This window comes from Haemaphysalis longicornis, unplaced genomic scaffold, assembly GCF_048455015.1.
Source record: "Haemaphysalis longicornis isolate Haplotype H1 unplaced genomic scaffold, Haemaphysalis longicornis Haplotype H1 scaffold_14, whole genome shotgun sequence".
NCBI classification, from domain to species: Eukaryota; Metazoa; Arthropoda; class Arachnida; order Ixodida; family Ixodidae; genus Haemaphysalis; species Haemaphysalis longicornis.
Window position 1 is genome coordinate 54,770,459 of NW_027526245.1, and position 23,326 is coordinate 54,793,784.

General features: G+C 50.4%; 1 pseudogene; it reads right to left on the minus strand.

Annotated features, from left to right (window-relative positions):
• Positions 1-5,875: 5,875 nt before the first annotated feature.
• On the minus strand, positions 5,876-8,673 carry LOC144164913 (uncharacterized; annotated as a pseudogene).
• Between the last annotated feature and the right edge of the window lie 14,653 nt (positions 8,674-23,326).

Below are 23,326 nucleotides of genomic sequence, written 5' to 3' on the forward strand. Positions count from 1 at the left end.
CTACAACGAAATTGACGGGACGTGCTAAAAATTTTGTTGAAGCGAAAATTCGTTGAGGCGAAATCTGCCCCAACACACCACGGAAAGGCCAGAAAAATAGCCCTGTGCGTTTCCGCAACATTGGCAGCATAATACAATGTTTAGAAAAAGGAGTGACGCGCAATAACTCATGTTTATTCGGATAACAAACATACCAATGGTTATCTGTTTTTTCACCACCCAAAGAACGCGTTACGGAGGCGTGTCCACCGAGCTGATTACTTGCAGATAGCTGCTAGGCCGTGGGAAGCCCCCCTCTCGCTTGTGGCAGGAGCAGTGCCGTTATCTTATCCTCTGACTGGGCACGGCAGCTACTGACCTTGGCAGGCAAGACGCGCGCGCTTGCATTTAACAGGACCGCGCGCTCGCGACTAAGATAGGATGACTAGGCTTCAAGACCAAACGCGCAAACATGATTTTCGCTCTTGGCTATGAAGAATGGTAGAAGGAAAACGGCAAGGACAGCTGCTCACATGACGGCACCGCGCCAGCAGCGGAGCACATTCATGCAATTTCAACTGGATACGGATTGGCTGTAGCTCTGGGGCTCCGCCTTGGCGAAGCTAAGCCACCTTAGCGAAGCGGGCCTGCGCCTCGTGTAAAGACGGCCAGCCACATCGTTATCACCATCAAGCAATGGCGTGCGCCTATGAGTTATTTTTTGTTTTGTTTTGGGTGGCAGTATGGTCGCAACGCGCATTTTCGGTGAAACTAAGCGTCCTGAATGTATAAAAAGTTACAGATAGCTGGCGCTATGCTTATTTTATTGTCAAATAATTGTTCAAACCCAGCCCAAATCATCGAAAATTTCGTTGAAGCGAAAGCAAGCCTCACAAATGGTTCGTTGTGGTGAGGACTTTGTTGCATTGACTTCTATGGCTAGCTGACGGGGAATTGGAAATATTTCGTTGAAGCGGAAATTTCGTTGAAGCGGCGTTGTTGTAGCGGGGTTCGACTGTAGCTCGGATAGTGGCAGGGCTCACGCAAGACATATCTGCACTACTCCACTGCTCCCGGTGTTCCTCCATGGCATCACAGGCAACTACAACATCTGCAAGGTGCAACTCAGTGTGCGACAAGTTCATCTTGAAAGCTGCAAGTGCCGTTCCTTTGTCATGGTCCTCTTGAGATCCATGCATTTGTACGTAAAGGATTTATCTTCACTGTGGTGTATAATGTCCTTTTCCAGCTGTAACGGCGCAATGCTGCTGGGTGCTTGGAAGGTTCTTGTGCACTGCAGAAAGTGGGAGAGCAGGATTGCAACATTGTCATGATGGGGTGGTGCCACCCTACGGGTGTGGATGTGTTCGGCCGGTGGTGGGAGTGGGGTATGCTGGGCTCAAAGTGTCAGTCTGTTCTCCCTTTGTCGTGGTTTTCCGTGTACATGTTATTGTCCAGGATCAGCTACCAATGTAGTCATCGATGGTAGTCATGAATGCGTTGTTGGCGCCGTAGCATTTTTTAAAAAACCTTCCAGAAAGACTGTGGCTGTTCGACATTCTTAACGTACGCTTCTTTGGAGTACGCAAAGTATGTCTCGGAAACGTACGGGTCCTCTACTTTAATGACATGCCCATACTTTTTGCCCTTCTCCGAGACAGGGCCTCGTTCTTAATGGGGCCAAGCGACGTGACTTAAGGAACCTGTGGTGGCACCATCATCTGTGGTGGCACCACCACCAGCAACCTGTGGTGGTACCACCACCAGAACCTGTGGTGGCACCACCACCAGCAGGTAGGAAGGGTATGGTTGGTCTTCTATACAGACCTTCATTTGCTGGAGGTAAACATACAACCAGGTATCTTTGTCAAGTCCTTCGATGCCCCACTCTTGTCCGTCCCACCAGAAAACCCGATCAGCATCTGGAACATAAATGAGTGATCTCTGGTAAGCCGTGTGCGTTTTCTCGAATATGTGGATGTTAAATACCGGATCAAGAACTGCACCAGCCACGGGTGCAACTGTCGTTGCGCGAAACTGGTTGTTCTAGCTACTAGAATCGACTGACATCGGGTTCTAGAATCCTAGTAGCTTTTTGGCCAACTGGATCTCCCCAAGCGTCATCACATGCTCGTCGGAATAAGCATTGAGAAATCGCCCTGCGTACTCCTCCTGGCCAATGCCTCTCACTCGGTCCTCCGCAGTTTTGCACCCAAACCCCCTCATCACAATCTTGTGCTCCTTTTCCTTCGGCACCACCCGAATTACGAGGTAGTTAGTTATCTGCTCCCAGTCTCCTGCATTATATACAGCCATGTAGGACCGGGGGTCAGTTTTGCTTTCGGGTTTGAGGAGGTGGAACAGAAGAAGTCGTGTGTCCTTCCAGTCAGCAGGGCGGGAGCGGTCATCAGCAAGGTACTGTTTCACCACAGAGGACCGGCCGAGCAAATCGGGCTATCCTTGATGTACTTGAAGTTTTTAAGCCAATCAAACTTCATGTTCAGGAGGACTGTGATGTGATCCATTTCTGCCGTGTCAAAACGCCCGCACTTATTCTGGTGGGGAACACTTTGGGGCTCCGCCTTGAGAAAACGAGCCATCTTCAGGCACCGACTGGCGTTCTCCCCGATATTCACTAATGGCCACGTCTTTTCCTTGGCCAAGTACTTCCTAATGAAGTCCAGTTTGGCATGCCTTATGCACTGAAGAACCGCCTTTAGGTCTATGAGTTCGAAGGCATTTACCACGACTACTACTACTACACTACACTACTACTACTACAGAACCTTCCAACGTAGACCTTCTCATTGACTCTCTCACTCATCCAGCCAGATTGATTCGAATTCGTAGCGAGAGGCTTACTGCTGCCGATGCTAACCAAAGATGAGGAATCCCTGGCCTACACGCCTACACAGATGGATCGCATACGGTACCTCTACTTCAGCTGGTGCTGGCTTTGTTATCATGCCTGGGCCTGATTCTATTACAGCAGTGCGGCGTTACCCGATCGTTACCCCAAACTCTTTGTTCGACGTAGAAGCAATAGCCCTGGACAAACTATTTCAGTTTTTACTTCATAATCCACCTTCTTCTCCGGTTCGCATCTACACCAACAGCCTCTCTCTGTCCTAACCGCCCTTGATGACCCGTTTGATCAATCCACCGTAGTTCACATCCTTTCTCTCGCGAATGTTGTTTCTGTTCATGTTTATCACGTACCGGGACATTCAGGTGTTTGGGGTAACGAGCTGCGGACATGGCAGTGACAGGTGCAGCTACGAGAGCAGAAAATGCCCATGGCAAACTGTCCAAACGCATGGTGAGATCACGATTAACAAAAGGGGGTCACCTGCAACGGCAGCGGCTGCGGGAGGTGGCTGGTTCAAACCGTACTGCCGGACACCCACCGGTTAAAAAGTACAGGCGTGCCCCCGGCCCCTGGTGCGCGGGCTTCCTTAGGTGTGATGTTATGGCAGGTTCAGGGCCGTAGTGGGAGCGACTCACAAGTGACGAGGCAGGTAACCAAATTCAAACAACGGAAATATTTATAAAAAAAAAATAAAAGGCAGAAAAGGAAGGAGAAAAAAAAAGAATAAACATGCCGCGAAGTCCGGCGTAGCACGCGAATACGCCGTCGCTGCCAGAAGGGTCCGAGTCCAAGCCGCGCAAAAATGCTCAAGGGCCTCACAGTTTTTGGCGGCAGCTGGAGCGGCGGCGAGTAGAAGCTCCCGTCGAAGGCGGCTACCACTGGTGGTTGTTGTCGTTGACGCGGCGTGGCCCCGGCATCCGAGCACAGTCACCGCGCCATGACGACGTTACCGTTGGTCTGCCCGAGAAGCTGGTCGGCGGGAACACGAGCAGTGCTTGGGGTAGCGCTCCCGCAGTCCGGACGACTGCCGCTGGAGCGCAGGATCTTTTCAGGATCGGCGTACCCGCAGTCCGGTCGACTGCCGCTGGTCCGCCAGGCCACCACGGGGTAGACGCTCCGCTGGTTGCCCTCAATCGCTTCTCGATATTTCTCGAACCCCCGAGCCTCGTTCCTCCTCGTTCTCCCTTGTCTAGAGACCCTTTTCGATCTTCGCTTCTTTCTCTTCACTTTGCCACTCGCACGCTTGCTGCGCCTTTTCCCCGCCGTTGCTTCTTGTATTTCCCGCGCTCAGGCCACTTCATGACATCACCCCCCGCACAAGAAAGTTGCCGGGTGAGAACACGTGCACTTTCACAACTTCTCGCGAAAAAAAAAATGGCGGAGGATGTAAAAAGGCAAAAGTGGCGCGAAAAAAAAAAAATGCTAGGGCCTAGACACGGCTCATAAAATCAGCGCCTACATTCTCGAATCCCTTGATGTAGTGGACCGTGAAGGAATACAGTGCGACAACATATAAGTAAGGGTAGTAAATCAAAAATGGGTACAAGAAATGTGTGGGTATACGGGGTGTTTCATCAAGACTAATTAATTTTTTAAGCTGTTTTTCTTGCGCTAAGTGATCAGGGGCCGTGGAAGGTGCCAAGTGCTATTTATGGGAATAAGTAACTTGGCTTGGTTAATCACCATTTCAATTATCCTAGGTTAGGTGCTTTATTGTAATGATTAACTTGTAGAGGATCATGAGGCCATCTCGTATCGATTATTTGTCCCCGTTCACTTCCTCCTCCTTCTGTGTGTGCTGTTCCGCGGCGTGCTCTTGAGCAGCGCCATGTTGTGCGTCCCTTCGGGCTTCATGGGGCAGTAGGAGCGCGTGTGGCTGTTGTCGCTCGTGGCCCCGCATATCTCGCAGCGGTGCTTGCGCAGAATGGGGCACACCACCGCGTTGGTCAGCGGGTCGCGCAGGACGTGCGCGCTGCAAAAGGAGCGCCTCTCGCCCATGCGACGGCAGAAGCTGCACTCGCGGTGGTGTGCCCCATTCTCGCGGTGGTGTGCTACGCCTGGGAGAGAGGCCCTACAGTGGCCGCCCCCCAACCTTAAGATGTTTGGTTACCTTATGTTAGGTTGTGTGGGGCTAGGTTAGGTTAGGTTAGGTTAGTTTGGTTGTGTAACATTAGCTTACTGTACTTACTTAATTCTAATGCGCACTTTTTTCTAGAAAAATAAGCCGAAAAATCGCATGCCTGTTAGAATCGGATACAAAACCGAAACTGTCGAAACAGCAAAAATTCGTCCCACCCATCGCCATCTCAAGATGATGCCAAAGCTTTTAGCAACGATTTTTTTGACGCAATGCCTAGGTGCCTAGGCTTTTCTATCAGTGTTCACGCAAATTGTCAAATCGTTCCACTTGCCCGCTTGATAACAGCAGTGGTGGCAGCAGCAGCAACGAAGGTGCACCGCTTCTACGGCTCACGAGCGGCTCCCACGCGTTCACGACGAGTGGTTGGCTGAAGCGTGCGCATCTAAAGAAGCTCACGGGATGTGCGTGGGAGGTGTGTGGGCCACGATCTCCCATCGACCATGGTTGAATGTTCGTTAAGAAGTGTGGCATCGCGGAACAGAGTACCTGCAGCACAGTTGTTCTCGTGCGAGTTGTGTAGTGGGGAAAATGCTGCACTGATGCTTTTCTAACTTGATGTCAGAGCCCACTAGCTACTCCTATCATAGCTGTACAGCAATGGAGGCAGTGCCAAGTCCCGGTAGAGTTGCTGTTGGGGGGGCTGTTCTGCTGTGAGTTGCAGTGCGATGATGCTACGCGTAGGCACTCTACCGTCACTGCTGGAGCCACGCAGGAGACTAATACCCCTGTTACACGGGAACAATAACGGCCGTTAACGCAAATGGCAGTTTAACGTCATAACGGCCGCGGAAACGGAACGGTGATGGCTGTGCTTACAGACACTTTCCATGTTTTCACAACTCACAGGTGTTTTCACAGCAAGCAAGAAAAGTGGTAGGGCATACTCACTAGTCTTGTGTGTTGCGTCCAGGCAAACTACTGAGCCTCCATACTTTTTAAGCATGTTTCTCATGAATTTTGTCTGGAAGCAGGACAGCGACGTGTCTTCAGACTCGCTGGCAACACTCTCTTCCACGTTGTTCAAGTTGCTGCTACCCATGCAGCTGCGTACTGCATACGGCCGATAGACAACAGAGGATTCGGGTTGCTCACCTCTGATCTTTTCAATTAAGATTCTAGCATTCTCTTGATCAACTGTGCTGAAGCGGTCTTTCTTAAGCACAGCTTGGATCTGGTTGCTGGTATCACGATGTGTTGGAAAAAAGGCCCTGCAGCTGCTATCATGCTTTTCCTTGTTTGCAAAAAGTACGTCCTGCACGTAATAGTGCAGGAACTTTTTCACATCTGATACAGGTGTAATTCCTTCTCTTGCCAACATCTGAATTCGCTCAGCGATGCTCCTGTCCATGTTTTGGCTGAAAGATTCCATGTCCTCAAAACCATGGTTTTGATAGGAACTGCTGTTGGCAATTCTAATGTATGCTGGCGTCTCTTTGGCCACAGTCTGCTGCTCTGCGTCAAGTGCCTCCTGCAGCTGCTTGGCCGGTCTGCTTTCAGACAACCCTCTCTTGTCTGGCAGCATGGCTGGGGTACGTCCACTTAGAAAGCAGGCACTGTTATGTATACAGAGCATATTTTATGGTGTAAAACAGCGCGACACGATGAGGACAAAGACAAGATGAGACAGAAGACAGCGCTGAACTAATAACTGGAAGTATATACGCCTCGAGCTTCGCGATCGCTGCGCCGCCTGCCGCCGCTTCTCCGCGGCGTTGACGGGATTTGCGCTGCGTGACTGATAGGGGCTCGTGCAGTATTTTGGTTCTATTTCGCTTCTTTTCGCCTTTCCGCGCCCTAAAAAAACTTGTTATGGTGACGACTATAGGCAAAGAGTACGTTTATGTCACTTAAAAAGCAGCTGCGTCTTCGTAGAGTACGCGATCGCCTGCAAGAGCTACCCGGGGACGCGGTTCTGCGCGCTTTGTCGCCGCTCTTCCTGGCGTCGGCGACGGCCGCAACATATCACCCATGTCACCTACAAAACATCACGCACAAATGAATTCTACTGACGCCTCGTTTAGACCTGATACTGGCACAATAAGAGGTTGGCTTCATTTTGCAGGGTGGACAACGAATGCGGCTTCGTTTCGCATATATACGCCGCAGAAAAATATGTTTCGAGGATGTGATTACCCAATCCCGGACAATAATTTATGCCTTTTATAAGAATATAAACCATGCGAAAATGTAAAGTATATTCCAAGCCTGTGCGTCGTTAAATATGTGCCCACACACGCCATATAGCGAGAACCAAGGAAATGAAACCACAGAAAAATAAATACTGTGCCAATGCGGAATTTACAAACATAATAGCTCTAACGGAACTGAAAAAAAAAAACAGTGCAGCTTCTGGCATGCTAAAGAAGTTCATCTAAACTTAAGCCAGGTATGTTTCACTAGACCAACTATACGCGAAATGCACTGCTATTTCGCGAGAAATCGGTGGGGGTTGGGGGGGGAGGGGGACGCCGTGTACAAATGCGGAGCGGAATCACGAAATGAACGTTTTAGTAATCCCACACATAAATCTCGCGTTCATTTTCTTTTGTTTTTCTACTTCAACGAAGAGCTGACCGTACGGCCACGGCCGCTCCATCGAGCGGCCGTGGTACGGCGGACGCATTTTTGGAAGTATACAGGGTAGGCCGTTCAACAAGCGATGAAACGTGTCGTTGGAAGAGTGTGGTATGTGATAAGGCCCTCTGATTTCAGTTTCTGGTTTATTCTGCAGGCTCCCTGTGCCATATGACGATATTTAGTCGCGGACGCAGATTATATTGTAAGCCCGTCTCCGCGCTGCTCGCAGATAATATATGTAGCAGATAAAGGTCTGCGGGCGCGCACCTCACGACAAGACGACTCTGTCGTGTGCTGACATGTCCATCGTACTTTTGTTGAATACTATTCCCGAAATTAACACAGACTGCCTTGTAAATGGTGGTGATCAATATCTGAGGTATAATATTGACAAACGTAACTGGTGTGCTGTCAGGTGTGAGTGCTCCGCTGATAATGTAAGCGCACAAACCGATTTAAATCGTAGTGTATATCCGTAGCATGAACATCTGAAGAACCGGTGGTTACGGAGACACGGCTAGTAAATTCAGGTAAGTGTAACTACAATCGGCTCCATCATACGCCGATTCCACGACGCTGACCTGTGACACACACCTGGCGCTTATACAGACCGAAAATACCACACTAAGATCGCGTCGGAAACATTTACACTCTCGTAAATACACCCCATTTGCGAACAAAGTGACTGCTCTACATAAACATGAATTTCAAACGCCCACAAACGGCAAATCTCAGTCTTGAACGTGCCGCAAAAGCAGCGGCGACACTGGGGAGCGGGGCGCGGACTCCCGCGCCTGCTTTCGAAACGGGCCGCTAGGGGGATTTCAGTGGCACCCCTACAGGCCGCGCTCGAGGCGTATAATATCCACTATTGCTAGTATGTATACATGTGGGAAATAGCAAAATAAGAGTGCAAAAGATGAAAAGGGTACAACACATAGTCTTGGTTTGGATGCCAAGACTGTATGCGTTGTGCTCTTTTTATCTTTCGTGTTCCTCACTAGCACGGGAGGATACGAACATACAAGCTTGTATACCACTGCACAAGCGTGTCGCCATCTCCCTGCACACACTCACCACGTCGGCAGAGGAAAGGACTGTGGTGCATCTTGTCGGTCTAAGTCTGTCATCAGGCAACCTCATCTTCCGGACGTTTTGCGACGTCGTAGATGGGCTCGAGCCCCATATTGTGCGGTTTCCGTCTCTGAATAATGTCAGAGACCACGTGAGGCAGTTCAAAGCCTTCACAGGCTGTCCGCAGGGCCTCGGCGCAATGGACGGTTCCCATATTATAGTTTCGCTGCCCAGAGAAAATGTGCAGGATTACTACAACTATAAGGATTGGTATAGTATAATTCTGCTCGCTGTTGACCAAAACTACAAGTAATGTTCACTAATGTAGGGTCTCCAGGGCAGAATCACGACGGAGCAGTGTAGAGGGCCTCCATACTACCGAAAGTAGTAGGGACTGGTATCTTTACTGTACCTAGCCAAGTCATTGATGGAATTCCAATAGGAGCAGTCCTCCTCTGTGACCAGGCCTTTCTGTTGCAGCGTACACAGACTCTCAAAGCGTTGTACAGGCACTGTCATTAGGAAGGTCATCTAAAAACTATGTTATAAATGCTCTTTTCAAAGTACTAATGTCTGCATATGCCTCAAATCTTGAAATAACTGTATGCTGGGTACCAGGGCATTGTGGAATCCCTGGTAATGAGGCCGCCGACCAAATGGCTGGTGATGCTGCTCTCATGACTACGGTTGACATTACAACAGTACCTTACACCGACCTAAAGACACACATCAGACGACAGCTTCGTAACACATGGCAATCACACTGGAGTCAACAAACAGACAACAAACTACACGTAATAAAACCACAACTGGGACGCTACATAACTGACTCACACAACAGATACACTGAAGTCGCCCTGGCTAGGCTGCGGATAGGCCACACACACGCGACGCACTCCCACCTGCTCACTGGAACTTCGGGACCCACGTGTAGCAGGTGTGGAAAGGGCCTATCTGTAGTCCACATACTAATCACATGCAAGGCACTTGACACAACACGACACAAACATTTCCCTGAATTATACAGACGACACATCCCTTTGCACCCATCACATTTTTTAGCCGACGAACCCATGTTTTCTAGTCAGCGTGTTTTTAAGTTTTTAGCTGAGGTGAACTTTCTGCAGCTCTTGTCATATCACGTATAATCACCCTGGCCCTATACACCAGCCATCTCCATTGTCTTTTGTTTAGCATCACTTTTACTTTTAGTCAAATGTTTTAGTATGTACGGTCTCATCACAATTCAGTAACTTCTTCTTTGGCGTCTTTGCCCGTAGTCGGCCTTGCGCCAATAAAACCCAACCATCATCATCATCAGGTGCGGCGCAGTGGGTACATTTGTGAGCGTTTCAAATGCTTTCCTCCTTGTTTTGTTGCGGTGGGCCGTTGTGCTTGTGATCCGGTGCTTCTGCTCTTGGTGCCATCTGCGACAAAATGTGCCATTTTATATAAAAAGCACAACACGCTGTGAAGCATTAAAGGCTGCAGATATAACAAATTGGTCTACAGCAGCCGGGCCCCGGGTTAAAGGCGCGATCTCAGCTATCTCTACGGTTTTTTCCACAAACGCTTTGTAAAACGTTTTCACCCTTTGGTCTACTATAACGAGCAGGTTACACCTGTTTATTTTCAGTGGTACTGTGCTCGCCACCTGCATGGTTGCATAGGTCGTGCACGCTTCCCCGAGCAGCGATCTGACCACCTCGACGCCGAGGTTGAGACTTTCCTCAACAGCGTCCGTTGAAGCACTGGTTGGATCTGCATTTCCGTGGCTGCCCTCGCACGCAATCATGTGTGCGAACATGCACCTCACGTCTTGGAATTGTGCACGTACTGCTTTCGGGCACCACACTTTCAAATTGAATAATGCAATACAAAAAAAGTGCTCGTGCTTCTCTTGATGGCCTTTTATGTGGGCCATGTCCACTCATTGTTTTCACAGAGAGGCACAGAGGAACTGTAATTGCACTGCCGCTGTTTTTGGCCACTGATTTGGGGTACAGTGGTGAGCTTTTTTAGTGAACACGAGAGTGCGTGGCCATCGGTATTCTTGGAACAGCCTACTGTGGGCTATGCAAAGCATCACGCATGTGTGTGTAATCGGAGCGTCTGCACATTGTCTGCTGTTTTTATATTGCTTGTAGTGATGGAGCTATCAGCCACGGTATGAATGAACGGAAACTAGAATATGCAAAAAAAACTTCATGATTTGAGCCAAGTATATTGCAATGAATTTGTCACAGCAGCGTAACTTGACACTTTGCTTCACGCAGACTCAATAAAAAGATCGCGCAGCTTTTAACAGCAAGTTTCTTTGTGACAAGTATGTGGCGCCCCCCCTACCCTAATATTCGTTGCCCGCTAAGTTTGGTGGCCCCACCAGGCTTGGTGGGAAACATTGTGCACGGCTGATCAACAAACACCGACGAGCACGGCTGCTCTCGGTCAGTCACAGTCACCACCAGCACGCTGCGGGTCATCACTCGGCTGGAGGGTACACCGACCCTTCCACGTTTACGAATGCGGGGCTAAATTGTGACACTGGCGACGAGGGAAGAAGCCCGCGAGGCGGCCGAAGCCACCGATAGCGCCAGGACCGCCCCCTCACGCCGGCCGCCATTACACCATGCCGCTGTACAGGAGCCTCGAGCCGTACGAGGGTGAAGTGTCCGCCTTGCCAGTCTACGAAGAACAAGTCGGCGTCTTTTTCCAGGTGAACGACACACCCGAGGCAAAACAGCGCGACATTTTGCTGGCCAGCTGTGGGACCCGCGTCTTTGCTCTCCTGCTCGACCTCCTCAATCCGGCCACACCAGATCACAAGTCGCTGGGTGAGCTGCTTGCGACGCTGTGCTTGCACTTCAGCCCGGCTCCGCCCACGTTAATGGAGCGCTTCAGCTTCAACAACCGGAGCCGCCGAGAAGGGGAGACTCTCGGGCAGTTCGTTGCAGTGCTGCGATGGTTAGCGAACTGCGGCGCCTTTGGGGAACAGCTCGACTCGCTGCTCCGGGACCGTTTCGTCTGCGGCATCCCCCGCACGGGGCACCTTGAGTAATCTTGGTGACGGTACTGGCGATACCGCGGACCCCGAGCCCCCAAACATACGCTGGATCCAACCGTGGCAATGTGTTTATAGGTGGAGGGTTAGAAACCACGAACGGTGGCCGTCGGAGCCCAGGTCAAGCTCCGGCGGATGGGCTCCCTGTCTGTTCACCAGGCAGGGAGCTCCGGGACCTCTTTGGCTACCAGGGTAAGGTCAAAGAAGAAAGTACCCCCGTCTCCCTGCTTTTTCCTATGCTATATGGATAATTCAAAACCCCCCCATAAACGTGATCGGCCCCCGAAAAGGGGCCGCACCGAAGTCTCCTTTCCTCCCTTGACAGAGTTGACATTTCCAAAACCTGACAATTTTTCCCGCTTTCTAATAATGGAATCTCTTGACAAGTCAAAGCCCGTCACTGCACAGTCTGTTTTTCTCATCTCCAAGTTCCTTGAGGGCATTGTAGGGAAATCCTACAAAGCCAAGAAACTCAGAACAGGGGAAATCCTGGTCGAAATTAACAACAGGCAGCAATCTATCAACCTCCTCAAACAAACCCGCATGGTAGATACAGACATAAAGATCACACCCCACCGCACGCTGAACAGTTCCCAGGGCGTCATCTCCGATCCTGACCTGATGAACGAAACAGAGACAGATCTGCTCGATGGCCTTCGAGATCAGGGCGTGACGGCAGTGCGAAGGATAATCATGCGTCGAAATGACACCGAAATTCGTACGAAACACTTGATCTTGACATTTGACTGCTCAACGCTCCCCGAGTCGGTCAATGCAGGCTTCATACGATGTCCAGTCCGACCGTACATACCAAACCCGCGCCGCTGCTTCAAATGCCAGCGGTTCGGGCACGGTACCAACTCTTGCCGCGGCAAAACGACCTGTGCGAAATGCGCCGCACAGGACCACCCGACAGATAACTGCAACTCCACCACCTTCACTTGTGTTAACTGCGGGGGATCGCACGCGGCGTACTCCCGCAAATGTGAGAAATTCCAACAAGAAAAGAAAATCATCAATGTCAAAGTAACTGAGAACATCACCTTCCCAGAGGCGCGGAAGAGGTTCGCCTCTTTCCCTCTGGGAAGGTACGCCGACGCAGCTCGCCGGGGGGCGGAGCGGCGTCTGGTTTCTGCGGGGACCCAGTACCGCGAGTCGGACTTGGTCCCGCCCCCGCCCCCCGCTGGGTTGCCTCACGCAGCCCAACCCGGCACCACGCCGCTTGCTGAGGCAGCAGCGGTTGTGGTGCAAACCACTTCTGTCGGGACCGGTGACGCTCCCGCCTCTGTCTCCCCGTCCTCCAGTCCGTTGGAGGGTACCGAGGTGATGGACACCACGGGCCCCGCACCGGCTCCCACCGTCACCGCACCGCCCGTGCCACCTCTGGTGCCCCGGACGCCCTCGGCGGTGGCGGCTCAAACGAAGGGCTCCCGAGGGGGGGCCAAGTCCGGGGGGCCCGGTCCGTCGGGCACCCCTCGGACATCCGACGACGAGATGGATGTCGGGCCGTTCCTGCCTGCAACGCAGCGCAAGGAGCGGCCTCCGACGCCCAAGCCAGCAGCAGAAAGGCCCAAAAAGCCAAATCCTAGAGTAACAGCCCCGAAAGACACATGAACACACATACACACAGACTTCAGTAGCTTCTAAATCTCCATAATGGGAAGAGAAAATATTACTCAATGGAACTGTAGAGGCCTCATTAAAAATCTTGATGATGTCCATGAGATATTGCATTCAAACCAGCCAAGTGTGATGTGTCTTCAGGAGACACATTTGAATCCCAATCACACAAATTTCTTAAATAGGTACATGGTATTCAGAAAGGATAGGGTTGGCTGCACACACTCTTCGGGCGGTGTGGCCATAATAGCCCGGAAATCCCTAGCATGCCATCCTATCACTCTCAACACCGTCCTTGAGGCTGTAGCAATACGCACAATAATTTTTAATAGGTTGGTAACGGTATGCTCAATTTACATTCGTCCTGATTATGCACTTTCCAGCTCTGACTTCGAGGTGCTGGTCGACCAGCTGCCCGAACCGTACATCCTAACAGGCGACCTTAATGCACACAACTCTCTTTGGGGCTCCTCCAGAACGGATGCCCGAGGTCGCCTGATAGAGAAATTTCTTACATCTTCAGGAGCATGCCTTTTCAACAAAAAGCAGCCTACATACCATAACTTAGGACATAATACATACTCACATCTCGACTTGGCTATTGGTTCTGCAATTCTCTTTCCATATCTTGAGTGGGGCGTGGGCACTGACCCATATGGTAGTGACCATTTCCCCACTTCCCTAGCATATCTAGGTAAAGGCCCATGCAGTCCATCTTCCCATAAAAGGTTTAATGAATCAAAAGCAAACTGGAGCACATTCACACAAACATCTCAACTACACCACACATCCATAAAACACCTACACGTGGAGGAAGCCGCCCAACTCGTCACAGCGCACATCCTCGACGCCGCCGAAAAGTCCATTCCTCACGCCTCTGGTGCCCCGCGCAACCAGAGGAGGCCGTGGTGGAATGAGGACTGCAGGCGGGCGCGAGAGGCCCAGAACAAGGCGTGGGGTGTCCTTCGCCGGTACCCCACATCAGATAATCTCATTTCGTTTAAACGGGCCAAGGCTTTTGGGAAGCGAGTGCGCCGTGAGGCGAAAAGGGAAAGTTGGCGCACCTTCCTCACTTCCATCAACTCCTACACTGACACGCGAAAAGTATGGACACGAATACATAAACTAAAAGGACAACAGACACACAGCCTGCCCCTGGTTAGTACAACAGGGGACACACTGGAAGACCAGGCTGACAGGCTCGCACAACACTTCCAACATGTGTCCAGTTCAGCGCACTACACCAACACTTTCATAAAACACAAAACATCCTGTGAGAAGAAGTCCTTACGAGACAGTAATAAGTCGACCTCATCTTATAACACCCCCTTCTCACTGCATGAGCTGAAGATCGCACTTAGTACTTGTAAACCTTCAGCTCCAGGGGCAGACAACATTACATACACTATGATTCAATACTTGCATACAGACACACTTGAAACCCTCCTTCACCTCTACAACAAAATATTTCTTTCGGGGCACCTCCCAGGGTCATGGAGGGAGGCCATTGTAGTGGCCTTTCTGAAAGAAGGGAAGGACCCTTCCTCTCCCGCAAGTTATCGTCCCATCGCCCTCACAAGCTGCCTGTGTAAGCTGTTCGAGAAAATGATCAATAGGAGACTCATGTACTTCTTAGAGTACAATGGTCTTCTCGACAGCTGCCAGGCTGGCTTCAGAGCTGGTAGATCTACCAATGATCAATTGGTTGCATTGGAAACATATATAAAAGATGCCTTCATTCATAAGCAGTATTGTATAACAGTCTTCTTCGATATGGAGAAGGCCTATGACACGGCCTGGCGGTACGGCATCTTGTGTGACCTCAAGTCGTTTGGTGTTTCCGGCAACATGCTGAACACGCTCAGTAGCTACATGTCGGAAAGGACCTTTCGAGTGAGGGTTGGCAGTGCCCTTTCGAATGTATACGTGCAGGAAAATGGCGTCCCTCAAGGCGGTGTCTTGAGCTGCACACTGTTTATTGTTAAGATGAACTCACTTCGGAAGGCATTGCCACCAACCATTTCCTGTTCTATATATGTAGATGACATTCAAATATCTTTTAAGTCCTGTAACTTTTCAGTTTGTGAACGCCAAGTCCAGCTTGGGGTGAACCAACTTGCTGGCTGGGCGGACACAAACGGTTTTAAACTGAACCCTGGAAAGAGTACTTGTGTTGTGTTCTCCCGCAAGCGCGGGATTAAGGCAGACCCGGAGATCACCCTTCATCGCGCTTCTATCCCTGTAAAAAAGGAGCACAAGTTTTTAGGTGTAATATTTGATAAAAAACTCACGTTCATTTCACAAATCAAACAACTTAAACATAAATGCCTGAAAACACTAAACATTCTCAAAGTCCTCTCCCACCAGTCCTATGGTGCAGACAAAGAACTCCTTCTTCGCGTTTTTACCGCCTTAGTCGGGTCTCGGCTAGACTACGGTAGTGTTGTGTATGGGTCGGCATCAAAAACAGCACTAAAAATGCTTGACCCAGTTCTCCATTTGGGCCTGCGCCTTGCGTGTGGTGCTTTCCGCACTAGCCCGGCCCAGAGCCTGTACGCTGAAAGTAACAAATGGTGCCTGGAACATCAACGAATGTACATAGATTTATTATATGCTTTTAAGGTCTCATCATTCAATAACCATCCTTTTAAACCTGTCCTCAACGATACATCTACAACCCAGCTATTCTCAAATCGTCCATCTGTTCCTTTGCCCTACTCTCTGAGGGTGAGAGAGGAAGCTTCAGGTCTTTCCGTTGGGTTTTTAGATGTCTGTACATCATCATCATTTTCTGACGTTATACCACCATGGCAACTGCAGCCTGTTTGTTGTGATGTTTCATTTATGAAAATAGATAAAAACAGGGTTCCGAGAGCTGCAATTCTGCAGCATTTCTTGTCGCTTCAGGATAAATATAAATGTGCCGAATTCTATAGCGATGCCTCGAAAACTTCAATTACAGTGTCGTGCGCCGCTCATGGTCCCAACTTTATTGCTTGCAGAACCATGAGTGTACACACCACTATTTTCTCTGCAGAAGCATATGGCATTTTACTCATCGTTCAGCACATTCTTAAAAAACGAATTCCTAAGTCCGTCATCTTCACAGACTCTTTGAGCGTTGTACGTGCATTGTCTTCACACAGACCCAAGAAAAACCACATTGTCAATCTTGTCTTTAATTTCATAATGTCTATATATGCAAATAATTTTCAACTAATCCTGTGCTGGGTTCCAGGCCATGCTGGAATCGCGGGGAATGAGACCGCAGATGAAATGGCCGCCACTGCTGCACTTGCAAACACAGTGGACATAACAACAATACCCTACACTGACCTCAAGCCACACATCCGACAACACCTTCGCAAAACATGGCAAGCCGACTGGAATACACAGACAGACAACAAGTTACACATAGTAAAGCCACACTTAGGACAATACACTAGTGACTCACACAACAGATTCACCGAAGTTGCCCTAGGTAGATTACGGATAGGCCACACACACGCGACACACTCCCATCTGCTCACCGGATCTCCAAGACCCCTGTGTAGCAGGTGTGGGGAGGGCCTATCCGTACTTCACATCCTCATTACATGCAAAGCACTCCAGACAACAAGACGCAAGCACTTCCCTCAACTCTACAGACAACACATTCCACTACACCCAGCACTCTTTCTAGCGGATGATCCCGTGATTCCTGTGCAACGCACTTTTAAGTTTCTCAGTGACATCAAGTTTTTACATCTCATTTCCTATCACGCGTAGTTTTTTAAAGCTTTATTTCATGCCACGCACCATCACAACCTGGCCCTTTACACCAGCCATCCTCACTGTATTTTATTGATTTTACTTTTGTTCTTGCTTACGGATTTCAGTGTCTAAGTTCTCACCTCTCATATTTAACCACTGTTTTGGCGCTCTTTGCCCTAGTTGGCCTTGCGCCATTAACATCAAACCATCATCATCGTCTGCGGCATCAACGACCCCGCCATGCAGACGCGACTCCTGGAGCTTCCAGACCCCTCGTTGGACGATGCCATGAAGGCAGTGCTGGCGATGGATGCTGCAACCAAGGACGAGGGCGAGATAGCGCGTGCAGCCGGCTCACCGTCGACGTAGGCGGCAGTGAACAAGATGGCGACACGGCATGGCAGGTGCAGTCGTTGCGGTGGTGACCACACCCCCTCACAGTGCCATTTCATTTAGGCGGAGTGCTTCGCGTGTGGGAGAACTAGGGACCTTGCTCGGGCCTACCGAGGGGGGACTGCGAACGGATGAAAGCAGCAGCCGGTGTCGAGCACATGTTCCGCGCCAGCCCACGGCCAAGGGTAGGCGGCGGGGGCGTGCGGCAGCAGCTTCGGGTTCATCAACGGCTATGCTTCACGTCGTGCTGAAGACCCGCAGATTTTGGACACGTGGCACATGGACATATATTGTATATATTGTATTGTATATATTGTATATATATTATATATATTGTATACATGGACATATTGTATATATGTATGTTTTGCAGTAATAAAATCTTCAGTTGCTAGTAGCGCTTTGTCCCGTGTACTCACTTGTCCTTGTTACTGTAGCGCTTTTCCCACCATGAACATGTACCAACACGCCCAGCTCGCAGTTCTTCTGAACATAAACATACTTCAGTCGTCTGTGCCACCGTATATGCTGACCGTCGAAGTCTGCATCTCCACCCATCTCCATTCCATGAAGCTAGACAGAGGCCAGCGTGTCGTTCATATCTGGGAAAGCCTTCAAACGCACCTTCCCTGGAGTGTCCATCGAGGCGTCGGGCGTCATGCTGCGCAGCTACTCCGTACAGCTCGCCCAGGTCGAGGGTCAAGCCCAGGTCAGCGTTCGCCTTGGCGACAGGGAGGCCACCCTGCTCCTGTACTTGACCAAGGGGTCGTCACCGATGCTGCTCGACCGGAACTGGATCCAGGCTTTGGGTGTGCGGCTGCAGGAGTACCAGGAAGCAGTACATGCAGTGGAAGACGTCCCACCCCTCCTGACCAAGTTCAAGGCCCTGTTCCAGCCCTGGGTGGGCACATTCACCAACGCGGCGGCAAGCATACATGTCCCAGAGGGTGCCCAGCCCCTGTTTTTCAATCCGCGCTGGCTGCCGTTCTCCCTGAAGGACGGGGTCACCCAGGAGCTGCAAGAGTGGCAGCGAGACGACATCCTGGTGCCCGTGAAGTCTTCAGAGTGGGCCGCTCCCATCGTGCCAGTCCTGAAGCAAGACGGCAATCTAACGATCTGTGGGGACTTCAAGATCACCATCAACCCCGTCACTACCGTGGAGAAGTACCCGCTGCCACGTATTGAACATCTCTTGTCGGTGTTGTCCGGGGGACAGAGTTCACGAAACTCGACCTGAGAGATGCGTACCAGCAGCTGGTGCTCCAGGAGTTGTCCCAGAAGTATGTCACCATATCGACTACGTTGGGACTCTTCCAGTACACGCGCCTACCGTTCGGCGTGGCCTCAGCTCCTGCCACTTTCCAGAGGGAGATGGACAACCTGTTGAGGGGCATGAGGCACGTGGCGGTGTACTTGGACGACATCCTGGTGACCGGTACCGACGATGAGGACCACCTGCAGAACTTGCACAACGTCCTGGCACGATGGCAGGATGCCGGGCTGAAGCTCAAGCTGGAGGAGTGCCTTTTCTTGGCCCACAGCGTTGAGTACCTGGGCCACGTCATTTCCCAGGCTGGCCTGGCCCCAGCACCCTGCAAAGTTGAGGCTGTGCTCAAGGCGCTCAAGCCCCAGAATAAGAAGGAGCTGCAGAGCTACCTCGGCCTCGTAAACATCTACAGGAGCTTCCTGCCAAACCTGTTGTCGCATCTAGAGTCAATCCACCTTGTGCTTCAAGATGGACAGCAGTGGGCCTGCAAGAAGGAACAAGACTTGGCCTTCCAGCGCAGCAAGGAGCTCATCACCGAGGCTCCGGTGCTGGTGCACTTCGATCCGGCCAAGCCTCTCGTCCTGACCGTAAATGCGTCGCCGTACGGCGTAGGAGCCGTCCTGGTGCTACTCGCGCCACTGTGGCGCCACGTGCAAGTCCGGTGACACCTGCAAGGCTGACGGACGGTGTGAGAATACACAGGCGGCACCCAATGCTGCCACACCTGCTTCGACACCTGTGTTCAGGCGGAGTGAGAGACTGCGGACACTGCCGGATAGCTACTCGCCAGGGTGACAGGTGGAGTTTTTGTGTTTGTGTTGGAAAAACAAACTTGGGGGTGAGGGGTGTGACAAGTGTGTGGTGCCCCCCGACCGTAATATTCGTTGGCCGCTAAGTTCAGTGGCCCCACCAGGCTGGGTGGGAAACATTGTGCACGGCTGACCAATAAACACCGACGAGCACGGCTGCTTTCGGTCAGTCACCGTCACCACCAGCACGCTGCGGGTCGTCACTCGGCTAGAGGGTACCCCCACCCTCCCACGTTCACGAATGCGAGCCTAAATCGTGACATTTCTGTTTTGCAAGTGCGTACCGTAAGCATTCTAAATGCACGAGGAAGCACGCAATTCATGCATTTCAGGGCTTTTTTTTACGCGTGTATAATAATATAGGACAGCATTCTTCCCAGTAGCAGGTCGTCTCCCCATCTCTGGCAGTGACTGCTTCAACACAAGATGATAATGTGTGGAAGAGGGCCAAAAGAAAACCTCATTGCGTTTGAGAAGCTTTTAATCGCACTTATTCTGACCCGGCCTGCACTGGCCTAATCAATCAGCCTACGCACCGTGGCTGCTTTCAGACTGCTAGATAGATTTTTAATGTTGAGGTCCACGCCTTTTGGATGCCATGGAAACAGTTGTATTTGTCAGGTAATCATGTACAGGTAATCATCTGTCGGTGGTAGGTACGAACCAGCTGGAGGGCTTGAAGAAAATTCCCAGTGGGGAATAAGCCTAGGGCATACGTTTTCAGCACACCGCCAAGGGTATCACAGCACTGCATGGAAGTCTGCCTGCAGCATGGTTGAGAGGACCAAGGCCATGTTGTGGTAGCACATTTTATGCACTGACACTGCTCTGGGCAGAAACTCTGTGTATCTTATCTCAATATTTCCTGCATGATAAAAATACCTCAGATACTCGACACTTCTTAGATGGCAGTGAATCCATAAGTAACCGGGCCCTGTTATGCGGAACGTAGACTCATCTAAAAAAATTAATCTATGCCAGTTTTTCGGGGTCCATGAACCATGCTGGGTTGCAGAGCATGGCCTTGCATCCTTAGAAGCTGTGAGAAAGTCGCTTTTCTGTTGCAGTGCAACTGTGGGCACCTGCACTTCTGTGCTGATGGTACATAGTGTTTGAAACATCTAGGTCCAAGGTCCTTCACAGGTGTACCACTGATAGAAAGGGTCCTGTAATGTTGTGGTGGTGGTGCACACATCTTCCTCCACGTTCATTAGTCGAGGCGAAGGTGCCCAAGGAGCATCGAAGATTTGACCATTCCACCGAAGGGCGTGCGTTGTCCTGTTAGTGCTCTAAGGTCTACCTGCTGAACAACCCCATTCAACCTTATTGCTTCCCAAATGTATTTCAGGGGTTGAAGTCGGCCCCTTGCGGAGACCGGTCGAGCAGCTGCACACTGCACTCTTTAGATGGCTTCCAAAGCGTGGATGGGACATTGATCTTGCTACAAGGTGTAGCAAGCATCCTTGAAGGGCCCGGCCCGGGTGCACGCTACGAGTTCCATGTCAGTGTGGCACAGTGGCGTGGAAGACTCCTGATGGCACCAAAGCTCTCTGTCGTTATGGGTGCCCACACGTTCACGGAACACCACCCACTGCTCAGGAGGTGGGACATATGCTCAAGGTGGTATGAGGCAAACAGCCGGAAAAAGCATTGGAAGTCATTGTAGTCAAGACAACCTTTCTCCTATTGAACATTAGCAGTGGTCAAGGGTGAAATTTTGCAGTGTGAGTAGGGAATTGGTTTTAATCATGAAAGGGGGACAAGGGCACTTTGTAAAAAACACTTGATGAGACATGGAACAAAAAATACACCGTAAAATACTCACGTGCTCATGTAGGAATGGCTCCTTCTTTCCTGGCTTTGTACGCTATGTTCTGTCTTATTTAGGATAGTTTTATGTTGGCAATAAAGAACTCTCTATGCCAATGTGTTCACTAAAATGGCAAAACGCATTTCTTATGGTGCTGGCCATATGATTGAATGAAAGCAATCTCAACACAGTGCTGTAATGGATCAATCAAATCAGGAGTTGAGTTTTATGTGCCCATATCACCTTGGGATTTCATGCAGGCCACGGTGGACGTAACGGTACAATTTTTACCTCTGGGTGATCAGTAATATACTCCGTATAGTCGCAGCACTTTGCCGGTATTTGTTTTCTTTTTAATTAAAAATCAGTTTAGTAGAACAACGTCTGATCACTGAGCCATCTTGGCCAGGGTTTATTGGATGGCAGAAATAAATTTTCCATTTTGTGTACCGCAACTGGCACAGAGATGGCACTGCATGTGTAATTCACACAGCCGCTAGATTCGCTGCACATGTGGTGGTGTGTATTCGCATATCTCGTATGGACATATGCTTGAATTTATGGTTGTTGGGTAAAACGGGCCTAGTCATGTGCGCTTACCATGTCGTTGCTAGAAGGCCCTCAGACAATGTTATCGAATTGCTTAGATTCGCATTACTCTCTATGTGTGGTGATAAACTTTGGGTAAAATGATAGCCTAGTTTCCTGTACGCTCCTTCAAAACATGCAGAGAAGCTGTTGTTCTGCTTCAGTGCAAACCACTTCAAAGCACTGCAGTTTGAAATGAAAAGTGAAATGGGGGGTTTAATGTGCTGAAGCTACACCTATGCAACGACGCATGCCCTATTAGAAGGCTCAGATAATTTATCTAATTATCATGTCACACCTGGGTGACAATCTGTAACCCCCCGCACGGGGCACCTTGAGCAATCTTGGTGACGGTACTGGCGATACCGCGGACCCCGAGCCCCCAAACATACGCTGGATCCAACCGTGGCAATGTGTTTATAGGTGGAGGGTTAGAAACCACGAACAGTGGCCGTCGGAGCCCAGGTCAAGCTCCGGCGGATGGGCTCCCTGTCTGTCTACCAGGCAGGGAGCTCCGGGACTTCTTTGACTACCAGGGTAAGGTCAAAGAAGAAAGTACCCCAGTCTCCCTGCTTTCCAATGTATCATATGGCATTTTCCAAACCCCCCCTCAAACGTGATCGGCCCCTGAAAAGGGGTCGCACCGAAGTTTCGTTCCCACCTCTTTCAACAACTGTCGTCAACAACCGTGAATAACTATGCTCGCTTTCTTGTGATTGAGTCAGCTGACTCAGCAAGACCTGTCGCTTCCATGTCCGTATTCTTGATCTCTAAATTTCTGCAAAGCACCATAGGTGGCAAATATTCAGCTAAAAAGCTCAGGACCGGAGAAATCCTTGTAGAACTCAATGCCGAACAACAAGCCCGCACTCTTCTTGCACAAACCCGCATCCATGATCTCGACATCAGGGTCACGCCACACAGGAGCCTAAACAGCTCTCAGGGTGTGATTTCTGAGACAGATCTCCTGACGGAAACAGATGCCGACCTTCTCGAAGGTTTAAAGGATCAGGGCGTCACAGCTCTGCGGCGCATCACGATGCGCAGGGACGACAAGATAATCCCCACCAAACACATCATCCTGACCTTTGACCGCTCGGCACTTCCACAATATATAAATGCAGGCTTCATCCGATGCTCCATTCGACCTTACATTCCGAACCCGCGCCGCTGCTTCAAGTGCCAGCGGTTCGGGCACAGTACAAACTCTTGCCGTGGCCGAATGACTTGTGCAAAATGCGCCGCGTACGATCACCCCAGTGACAACTGCCCATCCGACACCCTCACGTGTGTGAACTGCGGGGGGCCGCATGCAGCGTACTCCCGCAAATGTGAAAAATTTCACACAGAGAAAAAGATCATCAACATCAAGATAACTGAGAACAT